The sequence below is a fragment of the Equus caballus genome, chromosome 4, assembly GCF_041296265.1.
Source record: "Equus caballus isolate H_3958 breed thoroughbred chromosome 4, TB-T2T, whole genome shotgun sequence".
Lineage (NCBI taxonomy): Eukaryota > Metazoa > Chordata > Mammalia > Perissodactyla > Equidae > Equus > Equus caballus.
In genome coordinates, this window is record NC_091687.1 from 13,541,461 (window position 1) to 13,553,151 (window position 11,691).

General features: G+C 43.0%; 1 long non-coding RNA gene across 1 annotated transcript; it reads left to right on the forward strand.

Moving 5' to 3' along the window:
• The first annotated feature begins 3,151 nt into the window (after positions 1 to 3,151).
• LOC138923944 (uncharacterized) lies at positions 3,152 to 11,393 on the forward strand. The gene is made up of 2 exons (XR_011438322.1): positions 3,152 to 3,439; positions 11,039 to 11,393. It is a non-coding gene; the product is annotated as an uncharacterized lncRNA (long non-coding RNA).
• Positions 11,394 to 11,691: the final 298 nt, after the last annotated feature.

Consider the following 11,691-nt stretch of genomic DNA (forward strand, 5'->3'; position numbering starts at 1 on the left):
TGTTAGACCTGGATGAAATTTCAGAAATTATGTAGCCCAACCCTTCTTTGTACAGCCCAGGGAGATGAACTTGTATGTCCAGGCATAATTCTCTACACAGAGTCAGGGACGGAAAGTAACGCTCTTCACTCTCAATACAGGGTTTCTGCTGTGTGCAGAGGGGCCATTCCCAGGAGGAGCTGCCTTATTCATTCCACGTATGGTTACTCTGCGCTTACCACCCTCCTTGTAGGATGAGTGATGGGAATACCATCTTGTCCTTGCCCATAAATAATAACAGCACATGCTAAGGGACCAACTGGAATATGTTTGGAAGATCAGGAAGTAGGGATGAGTAGTGTTTGGGAGTGGAAAGGTGTAGAGGGGAAGCCAGCTGAGTAGACAAGAGTGGATGGTGAGTGCAGACAGCATCAGATAGAAAGGAGGAGCCTTACCACGGAGGGCCTGGAGTCCAGGATGAGGAGTTGAGACTGGACTGCCCAGGCAGTGTAGGGAGGCAGATTAGCACAAGATGGAGTCAAACTGTCTCAGTTCAAATCCAGGTTCTGACCTTGGTTTTAAGACTTAGTTTGCTCATCCATAAAGTAGGTATGATAACAGTATCCCTTCAAAGGAAGATCTAATGAGAAACTAGGATACGGCATGATGCCTCATGTGTTGGAAGACTCAATAAATATTTATCACTATTATTATTGCTATTATTATTTATAAGTAGTAGTAGAATTTTTTCCTAGAACAGAGGATGAACATGGCACAATCAGTATCATCTCTTGGAAAGAGATATCTCAAATGAAGCTGCCCAATGTTTCTTAAGACAAAGCTGCTATAATCCTTAGGAACAAGTGGTATAAAACATAAGGATATGAACATTCTGTGAGCAACCAGAGTGTGGACCAGCTCCTTCCATGGGGATGAGGCAGCTGAGAATCATGAGGTGATGTGGGGGGAAGGACTCAGGAAGGGAAGTGGAGCAGGGAGTTGGTGAGAGAATGGGGCCTCCGTGTGTGGCTGCACAGCACTGACCTGTACACATGGCACAGGGGTCCTGGAAAGGACACCAATGCTGAGCAAGGAAGACGGACATTCACAAGGGTTTGGGGTAAATCATCAAGCAGATTCTAGGGTTAGAAGATGAAAGATCAAGTGGTCCATTAAGGAAATAAAGTCCTGAAGTCTGAATGAGTGGGCTTGCATTCAGCTTCTACTACTTATTCACAAAATCCTTGGGGGCTTTTATTAATCTAGGGGTTTCCAAAATCAAGCGTGCCTATAAGCCACCTATGGCCCTCGTTAGACTCACAAATTCTGGATTCCGATTCTGCAGCTCCATGGTGAGGCCCGGAAGTTGGCACTATAACAAACTTCCAAGTGGTTCTGATGCAGCCAATTGTTGGGCTAAACTTCGAGGAACACTGACTTACCTGATCTGTGCCTCACAGAGTCCTCATCTGTAGAATACAGGTGATAATATGACAGCTCTGTATTTGTTGTGCGTTGAGTTGTCTCCCCACAAAAGAAGTGTTCAAGTCCTAACCCATGGTACCTGTGAATGTGACCTTATTTGAAAATAGAGTCATTGCAGATGTAATCAAGTTAACACAAGATCATAGGTAGGCCTTAATCCAATGATTGGTGTCCTCATAAGACGGGGAGAAGCAACACAGACAAAGGGTGGCCTCGTGAAGAGGGAGCAGAGGTTGGAGTGATGTGTCTACAAGCCAAAAGTAGCCAAGGCTTGCCTGCAAGGACTGGAAACTAGAAGAGGCAAGAAAGGATCCTTCTCTGGAGCCTAGAGAGAGGGCACTGTCCTGCTGACACCTTGGTTTAGGATTCTATTCTCCAAAGCTGTGAGAGAATACATTTCTGTTGGTTTAAGCCATTCAGTTGGTGGGACTTTGTTATGGCGGTCCTAGGAAAGAAATACAATAAGTCACAGGGTTGTCAAGGGAATCAATGCAGTTGCTGTAATTGTCAATTGATACATTATAGCTAATATTTTAAGGAAAGAGGTAGAAAGCATTTGTTCAATTACTCGTCACTTGGTGTCTGCTTTTCTATGGGGGTTTCTCACGCATCTTAGATAAAAATTAACTTAGGAATTTTGCAGTATATTGTAAGAGGGATTTGAGGGGAATGACAAGTTTTGAAAGAACACTGAAATCGGCATCTGAGTTCTAGTTTTCTGTCCTCCATTTCCTGGCTCTTGGCCCACAGCCATGTCAGGCAAACTTCTGCTTCTCAATTTCCCTGTGGAGACGAGAAATGCTCTCTTTCCCAGGCTGTTGGAAGAAAAAACAATATAAAGAATATACAAAAGCTCTTACCAAACTCTAAAATGCTATACAAATGTAAGGTATTATTGAATTATCTTTTTTTTTTTAATAGGATTATATCTCGGAGGCTAGTCCGAGGCCTGTGAGTGGATCTTAGAGAGAACACAGCCAGAAGCAAGAATGGCAGGGCAGACATCATACACCATCTCTGAGATGTTAGGGCCAGCATGCCAGGGCATGGCACCCAGGGGCAAGGAATCTGCCTACTCTAGCAAAGTGGCTTTGGCATCATGTGTCACGGGAAAAGAGCAATTCAGAAGGTAACCCACAGGAAGCAGCACCAGGGACAGTGGGAATGTGCCTACATGCCTGACCAAGAAAAGGGTGCCTGGTCAGGACAGGGACAAAGTGGGTGGTCAACCTCACACCACAGCTGAAAGGCTTGTCCAGGGACACTAGCTATCCTGAAAAACCTTTCTAGAAAAGGTTGAAATTTGGGGCAGGGGGTAAAATGGGGAATGAGTGAGGGTGAGCCAGACAAGGCCACATCTAGTTCAACAACTCTTTCTCTTCCTGCTTGTTATTGCTGAATTGTGTCCCCTAAAATCCACGTGTGTAGCCCTGGCCCCCAGTACCTCAGAATGTGACTGCATTTGGATATAGGGCTTCTGAAGAGGTGATTCGGGTCAAAGGAGTTCATTAGAGAGGGTCCTAATGCTGTGTGACGGGTGTTTTTAGGAGAAGAGGAAGTCCAGACACACAGAGAGCTACCAGGGATGTGTGTGGGTAGGAAAAAGACCGCGTGAGGACACAACGAGAAGGCAGCTGTCTGCAAGCCAAGGAGAGAGCCCTCAGAGGAAATCAAATCTGCTGACATCGTGATCTCAGACTTCCAGCCTCCAGAATGGTGAGAAAATAAACATCTGTTGTTTAAGCCTCCCAGACTGCAGTATGTTGTTATGGCAGCTGGAGCAGACTAACGCACAATTTCATCTTTATTCCGTTGGAGCCCAAAGAAGATTTTCTTCTCAAAGAGAACAACTATTCCCAACAATGATGAGACCGACATCCTCCCTCTCCTTCCAGATTATGTCTGAGATGCCGAGGGGAGCTGTGGGTCTCTTTGCAGCTCATTAACAGCCCACAGAGTGAACATCAGACTCCAGGTGAGTGATACATGTGCCGGGCCCCACCAAGAGGTGGCAGACTGGTGAGCCAAGGCAAGTACTTTCTGATTTGGGAATAGTGTTTCCTGATTTTAAAATTAACAAGAGCTGCAAGGAATTTCATGAATACCTTTGGAAAGACATATCTCTTATCCCACGGCACACAGGTTTTGAGTTTTGTCTCCAAAGTTGCTGTTGATAAGAGGCCTCACTGGTTATCCACTCTCAGAACTGGCAACACTGGGAAAGGGAGCAGGGGACTTTTTTGTCTGACTTCGAGAAATTCAGAAGGATCCTTTTTAAGGTTTCCATGGGAATCAAACTGAAAAGGGGCAAGGAATATTTCTTTTTGGTTTTCTTCTTAGAATGTCATAAAAGAATATACTTTGAGAATGGAGATTGGAAAGATGATCCCAGAAAGCAGCAGTAAAGGGGTGGGGAGGAATGAGATGCAGAAGTGAGGAAAGCCAACAGAGGCTGCGTTGATGAGCTATTTATTGCTGTGCGCAACTGAGGCCCAATCCCTCAGGGGCCCTCTGAGGACCCACGTACAAGCCCAGCCAAAAGATGGGAGGTTGGACATTTAGTCACCAAATCCCATCCTCCCCTGGTTAGGGATGCCACCGGCACACTAATCCCTGTGGATCCAGGTTGTACCTGCACTCAGGGCTCTGTGGCTTTAGAGGAATTTCCATGGTAGCCAACAGGCGGATATGGTGACATATGTGGAACAGCCTGTCAGAGCTGCATTGAAATCAGGGGGGCTGAGGACATGAGGCATGGTGCAGAGCATGCTAGGCAGTGTGAAGGCCCTGAGGAAGGAGCATGCCTGAGACATTCAAGGAGCACCAGAAGGCCAGTGCGGCTGAACGGAATAAGCAAGGAAGAGAGTAGTAGGTGCTGTAGTCGAAGAGGCAATGACAATGGGGACCATCCTATGGGAAGACTGGCTTTTACTCCTCAAGAGATGCATGTAACGTGGTCTGATTTATGTTGCGCTGAGAATAGACTTGGGGTGCGAGAGGGGTGGAAGTGGAGGTTGTTTGAATAATCCAGGTGAGAGACAATAGTGGCTTGTACTGGGGGGTGGGGGTGAACAGTGGAGAGCAAGAAGTGATATACTTTCTCTGATTCTCTCAACAACCAGCAAGGTGATTTTTAATTTTGATCCTTAGACTTTAAATTTTTTGAGACTTTGAAATCGCTCAAAGTTTGTAAATAGGGTAACTGTGAATCCTGTAGGTTAAGGAACTCGTACAAGTTTCTGCCCCCAATAAGGGGTAAAACTGGGTCCTGAACCTCTATTTTTTCTGACCTTTCCCCCAATGGTGTCAGAAAAGCTACTTACTCTCCATCTCCTGCATCCTTAGCCACTAACCTAGCTATATTTATTGACAAGTGGGAGAGAATAGAAAGAGTAAATGAAAAGAACGTAAAGTCCAAATGGTTTTTTCTAACAGAGAGTCCACTTTTCTCATCCCATTCCAAGATGCTGAACAAACTAGATGCAAGACTTCAGAAACTATATAACAGCAAATTATTGAGTTGGGAAGCAATAATTAGAAAGGAAATGAAGAAAATGGACGTTGGGGGCCTTAATGTGAAATATGACATTGATAAATCAAAGGAAGCCTTGAATTAGAGATGTGGATATTTCAACTGATTATCCAAGATAACTCATATCCTCCATTAACCTCGTCCTTCTTGTTTTGCCTTTGTGAGGACAAAGAGAGTCTTTGCAAATTGCCAGGCCACAGGATTTTGTCTCCCAAATGTTTATTCAAAGAGGGTGGGGAGGAAAGGGATGAAGCAGTTGAAAAATAATTTGCTTGTTAAGCTGCCCAAAGGAATGTCCTCCTTTCCAGAGTCTGGTGTATTTATGGGAAAGATAATAAGAGAAGCTTATGATGGATTTTGACAGTGAGGCAAAAGTAAACAATAAGCCCAGGCCAGAAAAGTCAGATTCCCATACCTTGACTTTCAATGCTTATCCTACTAGTCAGGATAAACAGTGCCCCACGACTGCGTGGAGAGGAATAGAAATCGCTCAGCTGCCTTCTCTTTCCTGATGATTCCAGAGCAAATGGTGTTTACTTGGGGGACTTTGTTTTTCTGTCTTCTTTTTCCTGAGAAAGATGCCACTAGGGACAAAAGGCATGTTGAGACCTTAGGATGACCACGTGTCTCCAGATTGTTTTGATTCGTGCGATGATGTGACGAGAGTCTAAATGAGACCACAGAAGTGGAATGGAAAAGACCCGATTGGATTCTTTCACTTCAGCCACTCCACCCTTCCTGGCAGGAGAGAGTCCCTCGACAGAAGATGTAACGCCCAGCCCTAGCCAAATGTCCCAGTAGTCTGGAAACTCTGACGACATGACAGGAGTTTGAACTGGAGCCATGAGACACCTCACAAAACCCTGCGGGCAGAGTCAGAGGGTTGGATCTGTTTAGCAAGAGTGTGTTTCCCGGGCATTTTATAAGGGCTTTGGTGCTTGTTTTATGGCGGGTGACCCTGTGCAGGTCCCGGAGAATCCCTTCTGGCCTTTTTCCAGGCCTGTGACTGCTCCCCTGTTCTACTGTCAGCTGTTGCTTTACGAGTAGAGCTGCCCAATACCAGGGCTCGCAGGAAGCTGGTCTGGTTTTCCTAGCCACCCAGCCACAGTTCAAGAGTCTTTGTTTCTGCTTAGCTCTGGGAATCAGAGTCTGATTTTGCAATAAGCATGAAGGCCTGAGGTCTTCTAGAGCGAACATATTATGCCACCATAACACTACTTGGGTGTTGGAACTCTTGCTCACGCATCTTCAAAATTAGTTCTCATTTAGCCTCAGTCAGCCTCCTCACCACCCCTTACATATGCTCTCCTTATCTCAACTTCCCATCTTTAAAAAATTATTCACGTGATACCACCTGCCTAAGTTGCCATTTACTTTCCTCTTTATTATTTAAAATCCCAAATATATATCTTCTTTGAAGAATTGTTCTATGTCTGTTTAATAAATGTTGAGAATTACGTAGCCCATCATTTTTTTCCATTTTTACCTTGTGCTTAAAAATTCAGGGCTAAAATTAATGCTTATTCTTAGACTCCTATTAGTTTTTTGTTGATATATTTGCATTCTTTTTTTGACGTTTTCTCTTGTTTCCATTTTAAGTTTAAATATGTACATCATTTATCACAAGGTTTCTTATTTTTTTATTGGAAGCAGCGGAGATATAAAGCAAAAATGATCACGTGACCTGGTTTACTTTCCTCAGGGCCCAGCTAAAGAAATCCACTGCACCAAATTAGAAGCAGTCGTGGTGGCTTACAATAGGCAGCTTGACCATCGGTCAGCACAGGTGTGACCACAGCAAGAGGGGGCTACAGTAAGAAGACACAATGGCTACTGTTCATGGACAACACGCTGTTTGGCATCTGTTAATCCCGTGGTTCTCAAACATGGTCCCCAGACCAGAAGCATCAGCATCAGCTCAGAACTTACTAGAAACGCAACTTCTCAGGTCCCACCCAAAAGCTACTGAATCAAAATGCCTGAGTAGGGGTCAGCAATCTGTGTTTTACTGAGTCCTCTATTTGATTCTGATGCATGCGCAAGTCTGACAACCACTTGCTCACCCATATGTTACATGCCAATGCAGAACATTCGAGAAAACTCCCTTCTGATTCTCTCTGCTCAGTCTGAACTTGGATGTACCAGCCACTGAATATACAGGTTTTTATTCTCCTTGTGTTTTCTTGTTCACTCCTTTTCATTCACTTAGGGGTCATCTCTCTACGTCTCTTCTGCTTGGCCCACATGATTTGACACTGAATTTAAGTATCTACTTGGACCCAGAAATTTGCTAGTTTCCTTTAACTTACGCATTACTAAGACTTAAGAGGATTCTTCATTTCTGTGCACATGCTCCTCATTAATTCCTTCCCTGGTGGCCCTGCTGATTCATACTTTTGTCATTCACCGTTCCTGTCATTTTGAACTTTAACAGAGAGGTATGAGCAGGCAGGGAACTTCCATGTAAGTGTCTATGAAACAATGAACAGCAAAATTCCAATGAGGTAGTAAATATGAGAATGTGAGCCTTGTCTTCTGGCGCGGGGCATTTTGCTACGGGTGCAGGAAACACTGTGGAGTGAAGGGTTTCTGAAAAATGGGGGCAAGTCAAGTAGCACTCAACCTTGAAGTTAGCTCTTTACTTCCTAAGATCAAGGACTTTTATAAGACCTTTCCTACCACGTAAGTGCAAAGAAGATGGCTTTATTTTTTTCTCAGTAGACATTTGACAGAGAGCAACCACAATGGAAGAGAATTACATCCCCCACTGATCATGCGTTGCTCAAATATGTTAGGCTGCTCGTGACTCTATTTGGGGTTCTGAACAAATAGGCATCAATGACCGAAGTAAAATTGGCAATCAAGGACAGGAATAGATTGAGGCTTCTTTGAGTGAAGGCAGGCAACCGGGAAGCTCGGATCCCCTGTTGCCCTTTGAGTATTTTCCCGTCTGTGAAATCCCCGCTCTGAGCATCTGTGGCGGTGAACGCCCTCCGCCAAACTTCTCAGCAGGCTTCTGCCTTCCTTCCCTTTGCCAGAAAGGTCATTCCTGTGATGACAACTCTATTGTGAGGACACGAGAGTTGTAATATCTAGTATTAATCCAGATAATTACAATTAATCTACAATTATCAAGTTGAGGCAAAAAGGTGTAATCTCAGCTCACCCGATTAGGTTTTTTAAAGGCTAACCCTCTAAGCCGGGTTTCCTGAGACTCTGCCATCATCACACCTAACTCCCAGCATTTTTGTGAGATTTAAATGAGATAATGTGTGAGAGAGGCATGTAATATCGTGCCTGGTGTAGGACACGTTGCTAAGTGTGACATTCCTTCTCTCTAATCCTTAAGCATCAAACTACTATATGAATATTTCTTTGCCAGGCCATGAAAGTAATGGAATAATAGGGGCTGTGGGCACTGAAGGCAGCTGATCCTGCCGTGTAAAGGGCCATGGGGGAACACTTCTTTTGCAAAATTCACATTGGCCTTCCTATTAAAGCCATTTTTTCCTTTCAATTGTTTTCATCCCAGACTCTCAGTTCAACAAACACACCTAGATACCAAGAGCAGGATTCCCACTCTTTTTTGCTTATAGCTTTGTCCAAAGCAATCCAAATAGTAGTGAGGATGAGAAGGAGGATGCGTGTTATTTTATTTTGGGTTCTAAATAAATAGGCATCAATGTCTTAAGTAACTAACCTAACTTGTGTTTAGGTAAAATTGTGCTTAAAAAATCTATAGCAGCTGACCTGTCACCATTCCTTTCGTTAAGATGATTAACTCAGGGACGAGTATGTCTGCGTGAAACACAATAAAGGATCAGGAACGTGGGCTGGTTCCTAGCTAAATATGTAAATCACATATCTTTTTTTTTCTTTACATAAAAATATTTGCTAAATATTTGGTAGCAAATAGGAGCAAACTAGTTTAGACAGCCACCCTGTTGTGTGGGCTTGATGGTGATGTGACCTGAGGCAGACACATCAACCTTCCAGAGTCAAGATGCTTTACCCTAAATGATCATCAGGCAAACAGAACTCCTCCTCAGTCAATGACTACTCATAAAATTTTAGGCATGGAGCCTTAGGTGCCATCCCTATGTTATAACCTTTTTTCTCCCCTTTCCTCTAAGTGAAACCACTTAGCCCAAGAATCCTTCCCAGTGGGCAGTCCCAGGTAGATATTTAGTTTCACGGACAAGGAGAGAGGATGTGAACCCAGAGCGGCTATTACACGGGCTTATCAGGGGCTTATAAAGGGGTTTCCTGTAAATAGAAGAGCTGAGACACTTCAAATCTTTCTTGAACTGGGGATACAGAGAGAATGAGGCAGTTGGCTTCTCTTCCATGAGAGTTGAAGCTCACAGAATGCCATGTAGGAGAGGGAATGAATTTAGGGCGGCCATGATGAACCGTATGAAATGGAAGCGATCAGGGACAGAGGCAGAAGACACGCAGTACAGAAAATAGATAGAGGAGAAGGTATAGAGGCAGGTGATGCCAGAGCAGGAAAAAACAGATGCGCAGAGGGTCTGAGCTGTATGAATACAGGAACACTAGCACCAAGGGGTGGACTCATGCTATTGAAGTCTTTGGAACATCCTTAGACTCAAGGACGTTTCAGGTCAAGTGCCCATGAAACTTGCTCTAATTGTAGCTCCTGGTTACCCACTCTCCCCTTTGTCGCCCTCCATGAGACTGTCTCTCCATTATTATTCCATGTGTGTCCTTAATAAATGGTCCTTGTAGTTGAACTAACGTCAACGTGTCTCTGAAACTTGCAACCAAAAAGTTAACCATATTTTATTTCTTCGCTGTGTGTTTGGCCATATTGAAATATTGAATTTTATCACAGACTTAGCCTCTGAGTTCTCCTCACCCCTTTCTGTTAAACAAAGAAGCGATCCTTCTCCTGGCTTCTAGAAAGCAGCATAACAAAATTGTCACGGGAAATCCACGACAAGTTTTTTCACTTTTCACAAACAGTAATCTCCATTTTGTCATTCTGCAAATTTGGCTTCATGGTTTCAAGTTTCCCTGTGAATTTTCTTAACTCTGGTTCTAGCTGGCCCATATATCTTGTTGCGATGGCTCGGAGCCCCTCTGTTCTCAATGTCATGTTGGTTTATGCATGAAAGGACCACAGTGAGGTCAAGTGCCACCTTGGGACTGTCATCTTTAAAAGAAATGTCTTATATTTTTCTTATTATAAAAGTTATGTATGCTTACTGGAAAAAAGCTTCAGACAGTAGAAAAGTAAAAAGAAAAAAATCACCTATAATCCCAGAGAAAAAAAATCACAGTTAAAATTTACATTTTTTATCCTCATTTCTTTATACATGTTAAGAAGTGGCTGAGCTCATGTGCACATACATTGCTGAAGCCTCATAATTCACTCAGCATTATAATGTAAACATCTTCCCAAGCTTTAAAAAATGCTTTGTAAACACCAGTTTTAATAGCTGCACGATAGTCTATCAAATGGAATTTCATCACTTGCAATCTACCAAATAATTCGACAGTGTTGAACATTTGTTTACCATATTAGGCTAATGTAAATAACTATGTAATGGATATTTAGTCCTTGTTTTGGATGATTGTTTTCAGATGGATTTCTGAATGTGCCATCACTGGGAGAGAGTCTGCATTAGCATCTGTAAAGCCCTTTAAAGGCTTTTGCCAGACTTAGAGACTTTTGAGATTAAACAGCTTGTCTTCCATGGAACCTGTCAAATATCATGAAAATTCGATAGCTGGATAGGTAGCATGAAACCTAGATGTCAGACCCTTTGATGACTAAGCCTGCTTCTATGCCTACCTAACTTTGTGGTTTAGGAATGTCACACAGTAATAACCTGATTTTCTCCTCGGAAAGTTTGACTAGATGAGTGGTCTTGATTAACCTTAAGTGGGAGTATGGTGGAGTAGACTGCTGTGTTCGGTCTTGAAAAGATTGTTATCAAAAGTCAAAAAAATGTATCAAAAGTGTATACATACTCATGTACGCATACATATATATAAAATATCCCCTTCCATCTTCAGGACCACCTGCTTGGGAGATGGCAAGAGGAGCTAGAATTGAGGAACAAACACTCTGCCCAACCCAATCTGACTTCTGCTTCAACAAGAGGCCTCTGCATTTGTCTTCTGTATCTGCACCCTCTGAGGGAAGCAGGTTTTGAAGAAATAGTACTTGGAGGGTGGGGGAGGGAAGAATTCAAGAGCACCAATCTTGAGGATAATATTGGTCTGCAAAAGAAAAGCTGAAAAGTTTAGCCTCCTTCTGAATTTATTGCAGCAGCATGACTTTGTTTGAAGCACAATACATTTTCAAACTATCCCCAAAATACAACTTTTAATGCATGTATCAAACCCATAAAGGGAAATGTAAATGAAAGAGGATTTATTACCTGTCATTTAATTTTCTTTTCAATGTCCATGTTTAAATGATGATAAAAATATTCTGTGCTATAGGGATGGGCCCTTTAAGTACTTAACTCTTGAAATTCTAGAAATACTGAGCCATTGTGGTACCTACAGTCTTCTAGAGATGTTCCGAAAACCAACCAACCAACCAACCAACCAACCAACCAACCAAATCAATGAGTGTAAAATGAAACAAAACAAAGAGATAACAATAGCATCCCACAGAAAACAAGTTACAGAAGCTGCGTAGCTCATTCATTAGTCAAGGA